We start from the raw sequence: 13,823 nt of genomic DNA, 5'->3' as shown, positions 1-13,823 counted from the left end.
TTTTTAAAAATCACCATTTAAATGACAAACACAAGAAATCCGATACCTGGGTATTAGGTTAGATAATAACTTAAGCCACTTGTACAAACTAAATTATCAGCCACTCATAAAGAAATTGCAGGAAGACTTAGAACATTGGAAAGAATTGCCGCTAACGTTGATAGGGAGGTTAAATTGCATTAAAATGAATGTTTTCCCAAGGATACAATACTTATTTCAATCTTTATCAATTCCCTTAACAGAGAAATTCTTTAATGAACTAAAGAGAATAATAAGGAAATTCTTGTGGAATGGGGGGAAACCAAGGATAGCGTTAGATAAATTAACAGAGAGGTACAACCAAGGTGGTTTGCAGTTACCAAACTTTAAAAATTATTATAGAGAAGCACAATTAAGGTATTTATCAGATTTTTACCAGACAAGGGAAAAACCAGACTGGACTAAGATAGAACTAGATAAAATAAGGGAGAAGGTACTGGAACATATACTTTATAAGAAGTGGGATGAAAAGCTGGCACGACATAAAAGCTCACCAGTATATATATATATATAGGTATTTGGTAATTTTTTTTCCTTTCTAAGTGAATCTATATATATATATATATATATATATACTCAATATATGGAAGAAGATTCACTTAGAAAGGAAAAAAAATTACCAAATACCAAAATTACTAATGATGCAAAATCCACTAATCCCTTTTACAATAGATAACCTTACCTTTAGAGAATGGGAGAGAAAAGGAATCAAAAGAATAGAAAATTGTTTTTTAGGAAATAATTTATTAACATTTGAAGAGTTGAAGTATAAATATGGAATAACTCATAGTACAATGTTTACATACCATCAACTAAAAGCTTATTTAAAGGATAAATTGGGAAACAGACAGATTACCAGTAGGAAGCAGCTTTGAATATGTAATTACAGACACAATGATAATGAAAAGATTTATAACCAACATGTACATTAAGCTGCAAGAGAAGGAAAATTATGAAATAAGCTATAAACCCAAACAAAAGTGGGAAAATGATTTAAACATAAAGATAAAAAATGAAACATGGGAAAAGTTATGTTCTGGATCTATGAAGAGTATAATAAACACAAGGTTACGCATGATACAGTATAATTGGTTACACAGGTTATACATCACGCCCCAAAAGTTAAATAAATGGGACCCAATAGTATCAGATAGATGTTTTCGCTGTAAGAAGGAAACGGGAACAACAGTACATGCAATTTGGGCATGTGAGAAAGTGGAAAAGTTTTGGGAAGATTGAAATCAGATATTAAATAAAATCACAAAAAATAACATACCAAAAAATCCAGAGATCTTTCTTCTAAGTAATACAAGTAGTAAGGAATTAGGCCTCAATAGGATAAAGCACAAAAAAGATTTATTATGATAGCCTTAGCTGTAGCAAAAAAATGTATAATGTCAACTTAGAAAATGGAAGAGAGCATGAGAATACAGCAATGGTACATGGAAATGAATAATTTTTTTCCATTGAAAAAATAACACACAATTTAAAAAATAAAGTCACAATATTTGAACAAATTTGGGAACCATTCATGGAACATAACAGAGAGGGCTTGCCTCAGACCTCCACCTCCTAAAATGATAAGAAGACAAAACAACTTGATCCAGTGTGTAAAAGTAGATGACACATTTTTCTTGTTTATTTTTCATTGTGTGATGAGATTGTTTAATAGTTTTATTGTATTGTATATGTTGAATATTTATTGGTTTTGGAGGGGGTTGGGAAGTGGGGGGGGAGGGAAGGTAGGGGGGGAAAAAAGGGGAGAAAATGCCACTGTGAATATTTAAGAGGGAAATGTTTGTATATATTTTGGTTGATATGGTTCACAGTATGAAAAATTATTTTAAAAAAAACAATACCCAATTGACTTGTTATGTGCACAGTTTCAGAACTCTAAAGGAAATGGGCCAATGACAATTTTTCTCAAGCAAAATATTTCAGTAGCAATTGGGTCTAGAGCAGTGATTCTCAACCTTCCCACTCACATACCACCTTAAGCAATCCTTACTATCACAGAGGGATTAGATAAAGTGGTATGTGAGTAGAAAAAAAAAACACTGATCTATACCCACTCCCTTTACCACCTGATGTCAATTGTTGTTTGGCAGTAAGACCAGCATTCTTGATGAACAATGTCAGCAAAGGAGCAAAAATGGACAACTTCTCCTTCACATCACTCCTCATTGCGGCTTCAAAACAACCATCTTTGAATCCAATGCACAAAAATGCTGCGGAAACTCAGCCAGTCACACAGCATCCCTAGCAAGCAAAAGCCAATTAATGTTTCAAGCCCGAGCCCATCGTGAAGGATTTGAGGGGCTCAGACTCAATCCCATTCAGACCTTCCAAGCCTCTCCAGCCCTTTTGTGTATTGCACTCAGCACCAGCCATGTGTGGGCTTTCTTGGTTAAATCCACCACTTTGGCTTTCAATGGGTCATTTTTTTCCTCTCATCCAATATTTTGACCTAACTGTCTATATAAAAAAAACCCACAAGATTGAAGAAGTTTGAATAGAAAGACTCTGCTGGCATTCCCTGATCTTTGCAGGAATCCTTGCCAAGACTGCATGATAACCTCTAACCCTAACCTTAACCCTAACCTCATCATGGCCAAATTCATTATTTTATCATGACTTGTCGAGTAGAAAAAAAGTGAATGATTCAAATAAACCAGCTGATTTTTTAAAAATCTTTTCCCCTGGAGATTCAGGAAAAATCTAAACTTAGTGGATAAATGATAAAAGTCAAAAGAACAATAAACAGGTATTTATGGGATTGTAAAAATGTCAAGAGTGAGGCCAAGATGTCCAAAGGAACTAGAGGTACAGTGCGACCAGCTGAGGGATGCCCGACACCAGGGCTCTCAGCTGGAAGAAGAGGAAAGTGACAGGAAAGGGAAGGAAGAGCAGCAACAGAAGGCCCAACAGATGAGTAGTCTAGAAGAAGAGGACCAACAGCAAGAAGCCAAGCAAGAAGAAGCCCAGCAAAGTGAGGCAAGTAACTCATCAGGAAAGTCAGAGACACAGATACAAGGAAGAGAAGAAGACACAAACGCAGGTACAGACACAGAAGAGGAAGAAGAAGACCAAGATCTGCACAGAGAAATAGAAGGTAAAACAGATGGACAGAATATAGATAAAGTTTTTTTTCAAGAACAAATGAGAGCATTAAAAGAATGGTTGACATTAGAATTTAGTGAAATGAAAAGAAGAAAAAAAGGTGTTGCTTTTTGTTATGTCATATGCAAAATGGGCTGGGCAACCCTCTGTGGAATAGATTCGATGATTCTACAATAAAGGAGTTGGAAAGAAGAAATGGGGTAAGAATAACTTCAGCAGGGGGGAAAAAAAAATCAAGACATACCCATAGTGTCACATAATCCTAGTTAAAACATAATCGAAAGACTTCCATACTTATTAATCCCAGGCTATCTTGCCGCATTCATTGTAAATGGGGATGCTCAAATCTTCATGGTGGGGTCTTCATGGTTTCACCCTGACCCATGAGAAAAATAAATCTACCATTTACAAGGCAGTGGGTGACGACAAACTGGAAGCCACTTCTGCTTCTCTACCCATACCTCAAATTCTTTGCCAAGCCATTTGAAGAGGAGAGTCAAAAGCCAAGCCTGCTGCTGTAGGCCGGAGACCCACGCAAAGCAAGGGTGCAAAAGCTTTATCGTGGGCATCATTTACTGGTATTCGGGAAAACTGGAGAACAGGGGGATAGGGAAAGAGCCACCAAGTCGTGTGACTCTGCACTTAAATGATCAACCCCATTCATTTAGAGTGGCAGCATTTCAACTTTTTAAAAATTAAATGTATTTCAAATAGCCTGGATGATTGCAACCTTTAAATTAAAATAACTAGTATTTTTTTTCTCTGACGCTCCTCGGTCGATTTCTGAGAGGGGTTCTCAATCCTGGCCTGAGTCACATATGTCCACAAACCACCTCATTCCACAATTCGGGAGATCTCACAGATCAACCTGGCTGATGATCCTTTTCCAGTCCACAGAGCACATCACGCCTTCTCCCACAAGAGACATTGAAAGCCTGCCGGTCTCCTGTAAAATGTGAGTGGGGATAACTCAAAGGCGAATGTTTCACCAACCAAGATGAGAACATATCGGCACTGGTGGGTCCAGTCTTAAAACTGCAAATCAAAAAAGGATAAACTGCATATATATTGTAATGCAGCAGCAGGCTCCCATCCAACTAATTGCAAAATGTTAATTCATTAAAATTTTACAAGCAGGTCATTGGCTTCATCAACCCCTTTCACACGTTTGATTCATTGCACTTCAAGTGAAAGGACATGACCTCAAAACATTTTGAAAAGCTGACTCTGCGGGGCACTTCTGCAATGACTGCCTTTTGTTGTCCACATGGCTCCCAAGAAGTGCAGCCTTCATCCACAAGGCTAAGAGAGGTCGAGACAAGCACACAGCTGGAGAAACTCAGCAGGTAAAGGACGTCCCGGGGCCGGAGCCCTCCTACAAGGGGGGTGGGGGGATTTCTCTCTCTCTCTCTCTATATGTCAGGCCCAGCCTCTTTGCAAAATCCCACATGCTGGTGTAATTTCATTTAAATCGTTGACAGGTTCATTCAGACCTTCTGCATTTGCCACTAAGTTTTCCAAACCCCAGCCTATCGAGGCACGAAGCAAATTAACATTTAAACTGTTCCGGTATCCCCCCCCCCCCCCCAACCCCAACCTGCTTCTCCCTTCGCAGAGAGTTGCTCGTATATTCCCTGTACAGCGCAAAATAAAGCATGGCTTACGCTCTCTCCTGGGCAGCCTGTGACAGGGCTTCAACGCTGCGCGCCGAGCTTGCAGTGGAGTCCACGGCAAGGAGCTGCTGCCTTACCAATGCATTGTTCAGCCGGAACTCTCCGGGTCATCAGCATTCAGTGATGTAACTCTTCCTACCCTCTCATTGGATGCAAGAGTCTGCAGGTAGCCCATCACCCCATGTAACCACACCCATATATGGCGAGATCTTCAGATTGCCTCGTAGTTCATTGGTGACTCAGTGACAGCAGGCTTGCTCCCATCTCTCGGGAACTGACTTGATGTCTTGAGTGAAATAGGATAGGCTGCAGACGCTGTGATTGTTAGTCAAAACACAAATGCTTGGAGGAGCTCAGCTGGTCTTTTCAGCCTCTATAGGAGACATTACGGACGTTTCAGGCCTGAGCCCTTCTTCAAAAAAAATCAAAAAGGATATATTGGAAAGGCTCAGAATTCTTGTCTTGTCAGAAGCTCAGCCCCACGGCGCCCGCCTCTTCCCTTATTCCCACTCTAACTGCTCCACTTTCTCTTCTGTACCTGTGACATCTTTGCAAATTCATCTGCACCGCGTCGGGGACACGCCAGCCGCAGTTTTGTATCGACGGGGCCAACGCCACGCGGAAAGGCTGCGGTCTCCGCTGGGGACCAACGGTTTCACTTCGGGACCAGAGTGGTGACCAGCCCTGAGAAACTGAGACCAGGGCTCTGCCGCATAGTTCAGAATTCATTCTCATGAACGGGTCACGAAATGTGCTGTTTGGCAGCAATGTCACAGTGCAAACGTTGATAGAGGCCGCCTTACCAAATAAATAAAATTAATGCAAGAAAAGGACAAACTAAGGCAGTGTCCGTGGTTCATTGATCCTTCAGGAATCCCATGGCAGTGGGGAAGAAGCTGTCCGTGTGTCGCTGAGTCCTTGTCTTCACACTCCTGGACCTTTTCCCCGATGGTAGCAGAGGGCGTGACCTGGGTGGTGGGGGTCCTTGAGGATAGCGACCACGTACAAAATAAGTAATTCATTAGCTTTGTATTTCCAAGAGATAAGACGGCTTCCTAAACATGAATGGAGAGAATCAAGTTAAAGTTTTTAAAAATAAGAGTGACTGATTATGTGATATATTGTATACAGATATGTTTGAAAGGAGATAAATTGTGGGGTTTTTTTTAGTTAGGTCACAAAAAGAACATTTCTGAATTTACACACACATTACATACATGTGTGCTTAGAATTAGAAGGGGGTTAAGTTAAAGTTTGATCCTGTTTTCATGTTTAAAGATAATTAGAAGCAACTTTTGTTTAAGTAATTGTCTTGGTAATTTTCTATTGCTGCTGGGTTTTGGGGTCCTCTGGGCCCGTCACATTAGAAATCCGGAAATTCCCATTTGCCTAAAAACATGCATTAAAATGTTTTTTTTTGGTGGCATGTGGCCCAGACTTCGATATTCTATTAAATTCAAGGTCCAAGCTGTAGAATGGATCTTACACTACAGATCTTGTTCAAAGCCACAATCTACTGCTATTGCAATGGAAGAGTTGGAGACTTACGCACAGGCAGCGGGGTGTTGGCAGATCAGGGTGAGGAACTCACACAGGCGGCGGACTGCTGGAGAGTGGCTCAAGACTGGCTAAAGGGGTATTCGAACCTGGATGCGAGAGGGTGCCATAGGCGCTGAAGGTTTCCTGATCGTGGCGGAGGTTCGGATCTGGAGCTCGTGCTACTGATGGTTCAGACTGGACTCTGTGCAGCTGCGGGGTGTAGCAGTGCTGGAGGTGACTCAATGGACTCTCTGGGACTCTCATTTGCTCTCTTTCTCTGTCTGTAAGAGACACTTCAGGGAATTTCTGCCATGTCTATGTTCCAGCAGATGAAAGCAAATTCCATATAATATTGCACTGTCTTTATTACACAATAAAAAGGAATTGTGAATCTTGAATTTGGTGGCGCCAGTGAAGCTGGGAGTGGGGCCAGGGTATGCTGGGTCCAGATCAAAGTCTGTGACTGGTACAATGTACACAATTGTGAATAACATTATTTTCTTCTTTTTAAGACATTTCATCACATGGTTTTGTAACAATTTTTTTAAGACCACTGTGGTTTTAACCAAGTTTACAGAGACCCGGTCGGTTTTCGGATGAATGGAAAAATTACACAATTGAGCAAGCTTTAAAAAAAATGTCCAAGCAATTTTTCAAAATGGGACAGAGAAGGATTTGATGCCTACTTGAATTAAGACAGGCAGTTAAAATGCCACATTTTTGCAAATCGATGGCATTAACTTCAAACAAAACTCCAACTGTTGCTTGAACAAAGAAGGCGAAACATCAGCTTTTCCAGTCCCCCTCCTCCTCACCTTCTCAATATCAGTTTCCTGCAAATGCCGGTCTCAACTCTGGCTGAATGTCTGCAAACTCACTTTAACAGCATTTACAGATTACCTTTAACATTCTCCAGTAGCTGGGGAGATAAAAAACATGATGCAGAAACTCTACTTCACCTGACAAGCAGTCCATTTGCATCACAGTTCCAAACAACTGCTTCCATTCTATTCCAAAGTGAAAGAACCATTCCTATTCTGCCATTTAAAGGGTGTTACTTTTCAAAGAAGTTCCTAGCTCAAATCTTCCTAAGATTCCTGTTTGCTGGAGAGCCCACCATTGATTCCATCATTCATATGGTTTAAACCCCATCTTTTATTTCTTGTCCCATTGCATTCAATGACTGGGTCATGACATCTTTGTTTTTCCCCATTGAACCACACAGGCCCTCATTCCATCACAAAGTGGTCAGCTTTTTCTTTCCTCACCACAGATTTATTAATTGCAAATCAGGGACATTAACCTTATACCAGTCAGCCTCTTCAACAAAAACTTCAACAAAAACTTGCTCAAGGACTTTTGCACTTTATAGTAATTTTTTTTCCCTCTCTGTATTGCAGTTTTACATTTTTTTAAAAAATATGTAGACGTATCTTCTTGAGTACAGGTTTTTGCAATGTGGTAATTCTGCCTTCCCCACAGGCAAAGAATCTCAGGGTTGTATGCGATTGTCACACATTCTCTGCCAATAAATCCAAATTTTGTTTGAAACTAAAACCATGGCTGACAATTGTTCTTTCCAAATATATTCAAAGAACTAGATTCCAAAACACCCCAGTAACAATGCACCTGCATGATGATGGATTCTGGTCCTTCCCTATTCTTTGAAGAGTACAACCCTCACACAGAACAAAAATATTCTCTTATCCAATGATCCTTATATCTGCTAAGACCCTCACAGATTTTTAAAAAATCAAGTGACCTTGTATGCAAAAAAAAAACAACTCCCCAGCAAAACATTAACAGGTTAAATAAATTGAAGATTAAGAGTGTGTCAATACACCACATTCCCCAGGAGATGCGTGTTTAGGAACATTTGATCCACCTCCTCTTTGAAATCAAAACCAATTTTGTTTCTTTTTTATATTGCAAATTACCACGACTTGGATTTCAAAATAAGCCAATAAATGCTGCCTTGGCCAGTGACAGAACAAATTAAAAATGTGAAAAATGAGGATGGAAATTTCAAAGTTAGATTATTAGAACAATGGGCTGCTGTCAACATTTGATACAAGCTCGTATGCAACTACTGGAGGCTGATTCATAAAAGGGAGGTGGGGTGGGGGGGGGGAACAAAGGAAGAATTCTTGGGATCCAGACTTGGAGAATACCAGAAAACTTGTGCACTTGTTGAATATTTGAACTAGCAGGGATTTTTTTTTTCCTACCGAGTTGCTTTTCAAATAAAATCTAAGAACCTGGTCAAATTTGAAATTCCTTTCACCTGGAAGGTTGATCTAAGAAATTAAAAATGTGAAATATTTAGTGACCTTCAATAAAACAAGCCCAACATTCATTTGAAACATTTTATTGGAGGAAAATGGGTCCAACATTACAACACTAATGTCAATTCTGTACACAAGTGCACAACTGGGCCTGGATCCAGGTGATACATCCACTAATCCGGTGGGCTTGCAAGTGCCATCCAGACATGACATTGTGGAATTCAAACAAACTACAAAGTAAAGTGGATAACGTTTATATCAAAGCAAATTATATTTAGAAAATAGAAATACAATTCGCAATCTGACATGCTGGCATAGAAATATATTTTTCACCGTACATCGTTTAGTATGAACACAAAAATAGTACCAAACATGCAAAGAACTGGATCAAATCTAAAAATGTTAAATTCCCTTTGGAAAGCTTATAACATACAAATGTGAATAAACCTGGTGCCTTCCCTTAATTTCCCCTAGTCACTGCACACTATATTAAAAAAGCTTTAGACATATCATTGCACAAACCAAAGCCATTGGGTCATGTTGATCTATTTTGAGCAGTGGTGAGGCAACAGTGTGGTATGAGTGTATCAGTTGCAACTGGGAAGCTGTTTTTCCACATTTCTGTCATGCTTCAAACAGGGAAGTTGAAGTAGCCAAACAAGCTTAGCAATTGTGCTCATTTTCTAAAAAAATACAGAATTTCTTCTTCAAAAAGTAAAAGCCACTACAATGAAAGAAGAAATTATTGTTGGAAACTTTAGCTTGTGGATGAAGTCAAGTAAAAGTTTTTAAAAAATCACACTAATACCCAACGAGATCAGAGTCTTCCCATTGAGTATACACAGCACAAGTTCCAGAGACAGGCACCTGCCTGAAGATAAAAGGCAGATTGTGGATCCCATGATTATTTTCATTCTGGAATTAGAAGCAATTCTATTGCTGGGAATCTCAGTAGCACATGCCTCTAGTTACCCTCCTGGAAAGTAGTGGGACGCACACAGGATTATTATTTGAAAAGCAAAATATATTGAACGAGTTGCGTTGCACATGTTTACAGCAAACAAAAGATGATATAATGCATTTATTTGAACTGACAAAATTTCACACAAATGAAGGCTGCAAAACAACACTGCTGCTGCTGTTCTGTGAACACAATATTTTCCCCCCCACCGGCAACACCCCCCCCCGCCCCTGAGGGCCATTCTGAGGAAAAACAGCAACATCAGTAACCTTGGGACAGAAGAGTGTGAAAAGTGTTGCAGTACTAAATAGCCTAATCCCTCCTTTAACTGGCATTCATGATGCCCAAAACTACATCAAGGATTTCCACTGTAACTTCTAAACACGTAGCTTTCGACAGAAGTTTCCTGACCAGCACCAATTTTTGCTGTTCACAATTTGGATCTGTTCTTTTTTTTTAAAAAAAAGAAAATTCCTTTTCCAGCTTTTGGCAGGTGACCCCAATAAAGATTGGAGAACAAAAACACCTGAAGTTCCCACTTCCTGTTCACTGTTAACGAGAGGAGAGGGACCATTTTGTCTAACTGAGAAAACAAAATCATCAATACCTGTAACGGAAAACTTGTTTGAAGCCGGACTACAGGGAAAACTGGCTGGGGTAAAAGGGTACAGGTTAAAATTTGGTCCTTTTACATTTTAAGCAGTAAAGTTTAAAAAAAAAATCTGTTACCCAAAAGCAGAAAAACAGAGCTTGGATGTTTTGGGAAATAAAAGTAGTGCTTACAAATGAAGATTGCATCAGCAAAAATGGTGTAAATACAGGAGGAAATCATCTAAAGTCCCCAAATCATGGCACCATCAACATATTGTGGCTCATGGTATTTTCTGAAATAACTTAGTTATGAAGGAAAGAAATTACAGATTCCATGGAAAATGGTCAGATTGCACACCTTAATGAGGAAAAATACAAATTAGCGTTTCAACGCAAATATCAGAAGTTTAAAACTGTACAAATGGAACTGAATGTCAGAAACGTAGTGAACTGAAGTCACAAATCACGGCTCATCTCTTTCAAAAGTGGTAATGGATTGAATTCTAGTTGAAATTTGGAGCTACTCCAATGCCAAGAATAGTGTTTAGGATTACGGATTTCCTCCAGGTGTTCTGGTTTCCTCTTACCCCACCCCCCCCCCGACCCCCGGCCAAGTTCAAAGGTCAATAGGCTCTTGCCAGACACCCATTAGTGTGGGCTAATGGGGGAAACAATCATGGGGGAATTGATGGGCGTGTGTGAAAGAGAGCGAGTTACAGGGAATGAGGTGGATAGAGCACGACAGGATTGCTCCCTGGAGTGGGCATGGAATTCATGGGCCAAATGGCCTTTTTTGTCATTACAAGGTTTCTCAGTACAAAACTGAATTGCTTTGAAATCAAGAATTCGTTCACCTATCTTGGAAACCTTGTATGGTATGCAACTCTTAGATGGAACAAGCCAAAAGGAGAAGCTAAACCACACTCAACAAAAGAATTCGTCTGTTCTTAAATTCTGCACATAGATAATAAATTAAGTTTAAATTGAAAAAGCCTTAAAATTTTAAATAGACAAACATTAATTTCTATTAGCCATTGGGGTGCTTTAGAGAAGGGACACAAAGATTTTTTCTGTGGACAAGTGATGCCATCCCGTCAGCTTTGCATGCGAGTTAGTTTATTCTGCTGATCCAGCATTCACACCACATGTGCATCTCCCCCAGACCCTTGACAAGGCAGCTATCTGGTTCTGTTCGTTTTACCTCCCCGTACACTTTCATGCTGCGGTCAGTGTTGTAGATTTTTCAACTTTGGGTCTAGGTCGAAAATTAGTATTAACCCACATTGCATTTGTTAGTTTGAAATTCCAAATACCAAAGCATTAAACTGGAAAAAGAGACACAATCCCTTGTGCTCTGTAGAACATTAGTCAATTTGTAGCCCTGTTTTAAAATATACACCAATCTGTAGAGCAAAACAACCATTTAGCCCCCCCCCCATCCCAGTGATTTCCTTCCCTACCCATCTCTCCTCCTCCCCAACCTTGATGTGTCCAATATTTTTTCCCTCCTCCTTTTCATGTTTTTCATATCCTTTTCTCACTTCAATCTCAATAAAAGGGTTCCAACCTGAAACATTAATTAACTATTTCCCTCCAAGGGCATTGCCTTACCTGACCAGCCCTCTAATTTCTTATTGTTTGTTCATTATAATGAACGTCTCTCATGGAGGGGTATGATGCAACACTAAATCTACCTCTTCAACATACTTCACAGTTGAAATTGTATTAGATTTAAACAAGAATATCTCATACCTAGCCAAGTCAAATCAAGAAACTAGTTCGAACAAATTACTTAATTTGCAAGATCTGGATCTCAGTAATTTAGTAACTTTGAATGGAGTTAAACAGGAAAATCAGCAGATACTGGGCTTGTAGTGCAATACACAAAAGTAGAACTGGAGATACACAGTAAGTCACGTAGTACATGCAACGAAGCAAAGGGGAAACATTTCAGATCTGAGCCCTGTCAAAGAATCTGAAAGGTTTCAATCTACACAACTAGTTCTGGAGTAAGAATTTAGACACACGGCACTGTAACAGGCCATTTTGGCCCACAAGTCCGTGTTGCCCAATTTACACCCAATTAACCTGCACCCCCGGTACGTTTCAAATGGTGGGAGGAAACCAGAGCCCCCAGGCAAAACCCACACGGACACAGGGAGAACGTACAAACTCCTTACAGACAGTGTGGGATTTGAACCGCGATCCTGATCGCTGGCGCTGTAAAGACATTGCACTAACCGCTACACCAACAGTGCCACCCTTCTAACATTATCTTGGTCAGGAGAGTTAGCACTGGATCATCAGAAACAGATGGCCAGAGACAAGAGAAATACAACTAAATTTTAGCTATCAACCAAAAATAATTTCTCCTCAGTTCCATTCTCTGAACTCAGGAAAATAAATTCTTGCCTCGTTCTACTTCCTGCCAAATTTCAGATAGGTTACAAACACATGGTCTCTAGAAGAATATGTGTGGTTAGAGACACTGGACAGCAACCATTTCAGCAAAATTCCAAGATTAGAGATTGTGCCTCAGGGAATTGCATATTTGCTAAATAAACTTACTTCAGTGATTATTCAAAATATCCAAACCAAACTCAGCTTAAGAAGGAACATCTTTGAAGATCTAGTGATGTGACTCAACAGTATTTTGTAGCAGTTTTGCCACTGGTGGAGCCCTTAGATATCCAATACATAATGGACCCATCGTGGAGAATTAGTGACTTTGAACTTGTGTGATGTTTCACTGTGGTCAACAACACACAAGACCAAAAAAATGATTAAGGAGGCAGGCAACCCACCAAAAAATATTGCACAACTTCAAAATGGGTCATTTGAAAGATTTTTTTTTCCCAGTTGAGTGGCGTGCTTAGCATAATGCTACTACTGTCTGCAAGGATTTTGTATGTTCTTCCAGCTTCTGCGTGGGGTTTTCCCCAAGGAGCACTAGTTTCCTGCCACTCTCCAGAATGGATGGAGTTGTCAGTTAATTGGGCAGCATGGGGTTTAAACGGCCAGAATTGACTTCCACCATGTTGTAAATAAATTAAAAAGATTTAAAATTTATAATATGGCACAGAGTATCAAGCAAATCATCGTCACCTGAACAGTATCATCCATCAGTGTCTCGATACTGACCAACTTGTGAAATTCAGATCCCCTTCACCCATGGGTTTTGAGGGAGAATTGACCAACTCTACCTAGTTGTACACAGGCTTCCCACACACTTGAGATCCCAGTGTTTAAACCAGTGGTTTTCAAACTTTTTCTTTCCACCCACATACCACCTTAAGCAATCCCTTCCTAATCACAGAGCACCTATGGCATAGGGAGTAGTTAAAGTGGGATGTGAGTGGAAAGAAAAAGGTCGAGGACCATTAATATGAAAACTGCTAGACACAAAGCAAGCAATGGAGGGAAAGACTAGTGGTGTTGGGAGACGTCTCATGTCAACTGTTTTAAGCATCAGTAGAAAACACCAAAGAAAGACATTTGACAGTCGTCGTACCAAACTTAAATGCAAAGTAGCCAAAATAGCAATAAAATACACTCACAAAAGCAATGGAATTTCCATATTAGAAATATGAAACTTTCCCAAGAGAGGCTTCACAC

General features: G+C 39.9%; 1 protein-coding gene across 2 annotated transcripts in view; it reads right to left on the bottom strand.

The window, feature by feature from the left end:
- The window catches only part of acsbg2 (acyl-CoA synthetase bubblegum family member 2), a 75,634-nt gene extending 70,705 nt beyond the window's left edge, over nucleotides 1-4,929 (bottom strand). Inside the window, exon 1 of one of the 2 annotated variants that reach the window (XM_069927916.1) lies at nucleotides 4,824-4,929. The gene's annotated coding sequence lies outside the window, so the exon portion shown is untranslated. The remainder of the gene's footprint in view (nucleotides 1-4,823) is intronic. The other variant, XM_069927917.1, reaches the window with a different exon arrangement.
- Between the last annotated feature and the right edge of the window lie 8,894 nt (nucleotides 4,930-13,823).

Source organism: Narcine bancroftii, chromosome 3 (genome assembly GCF_036971445.1).
Source record: "Narcine bancroftii isolate sNarBan1 chromosome 3, sNarBan1.hap1, whole genome shotgun sequence".
NCBI lineage: Eukaryota > Metazoa > Chordata > Chondrichthyes > Torpediniformes > Narcinidae > Narcine > Narcine bancroftii.
The sequence above is the reverse complement of the archived record's forward strand: the minus strand, read 5'-3'. Positions and strand labels throughout refer to the sequence as shown.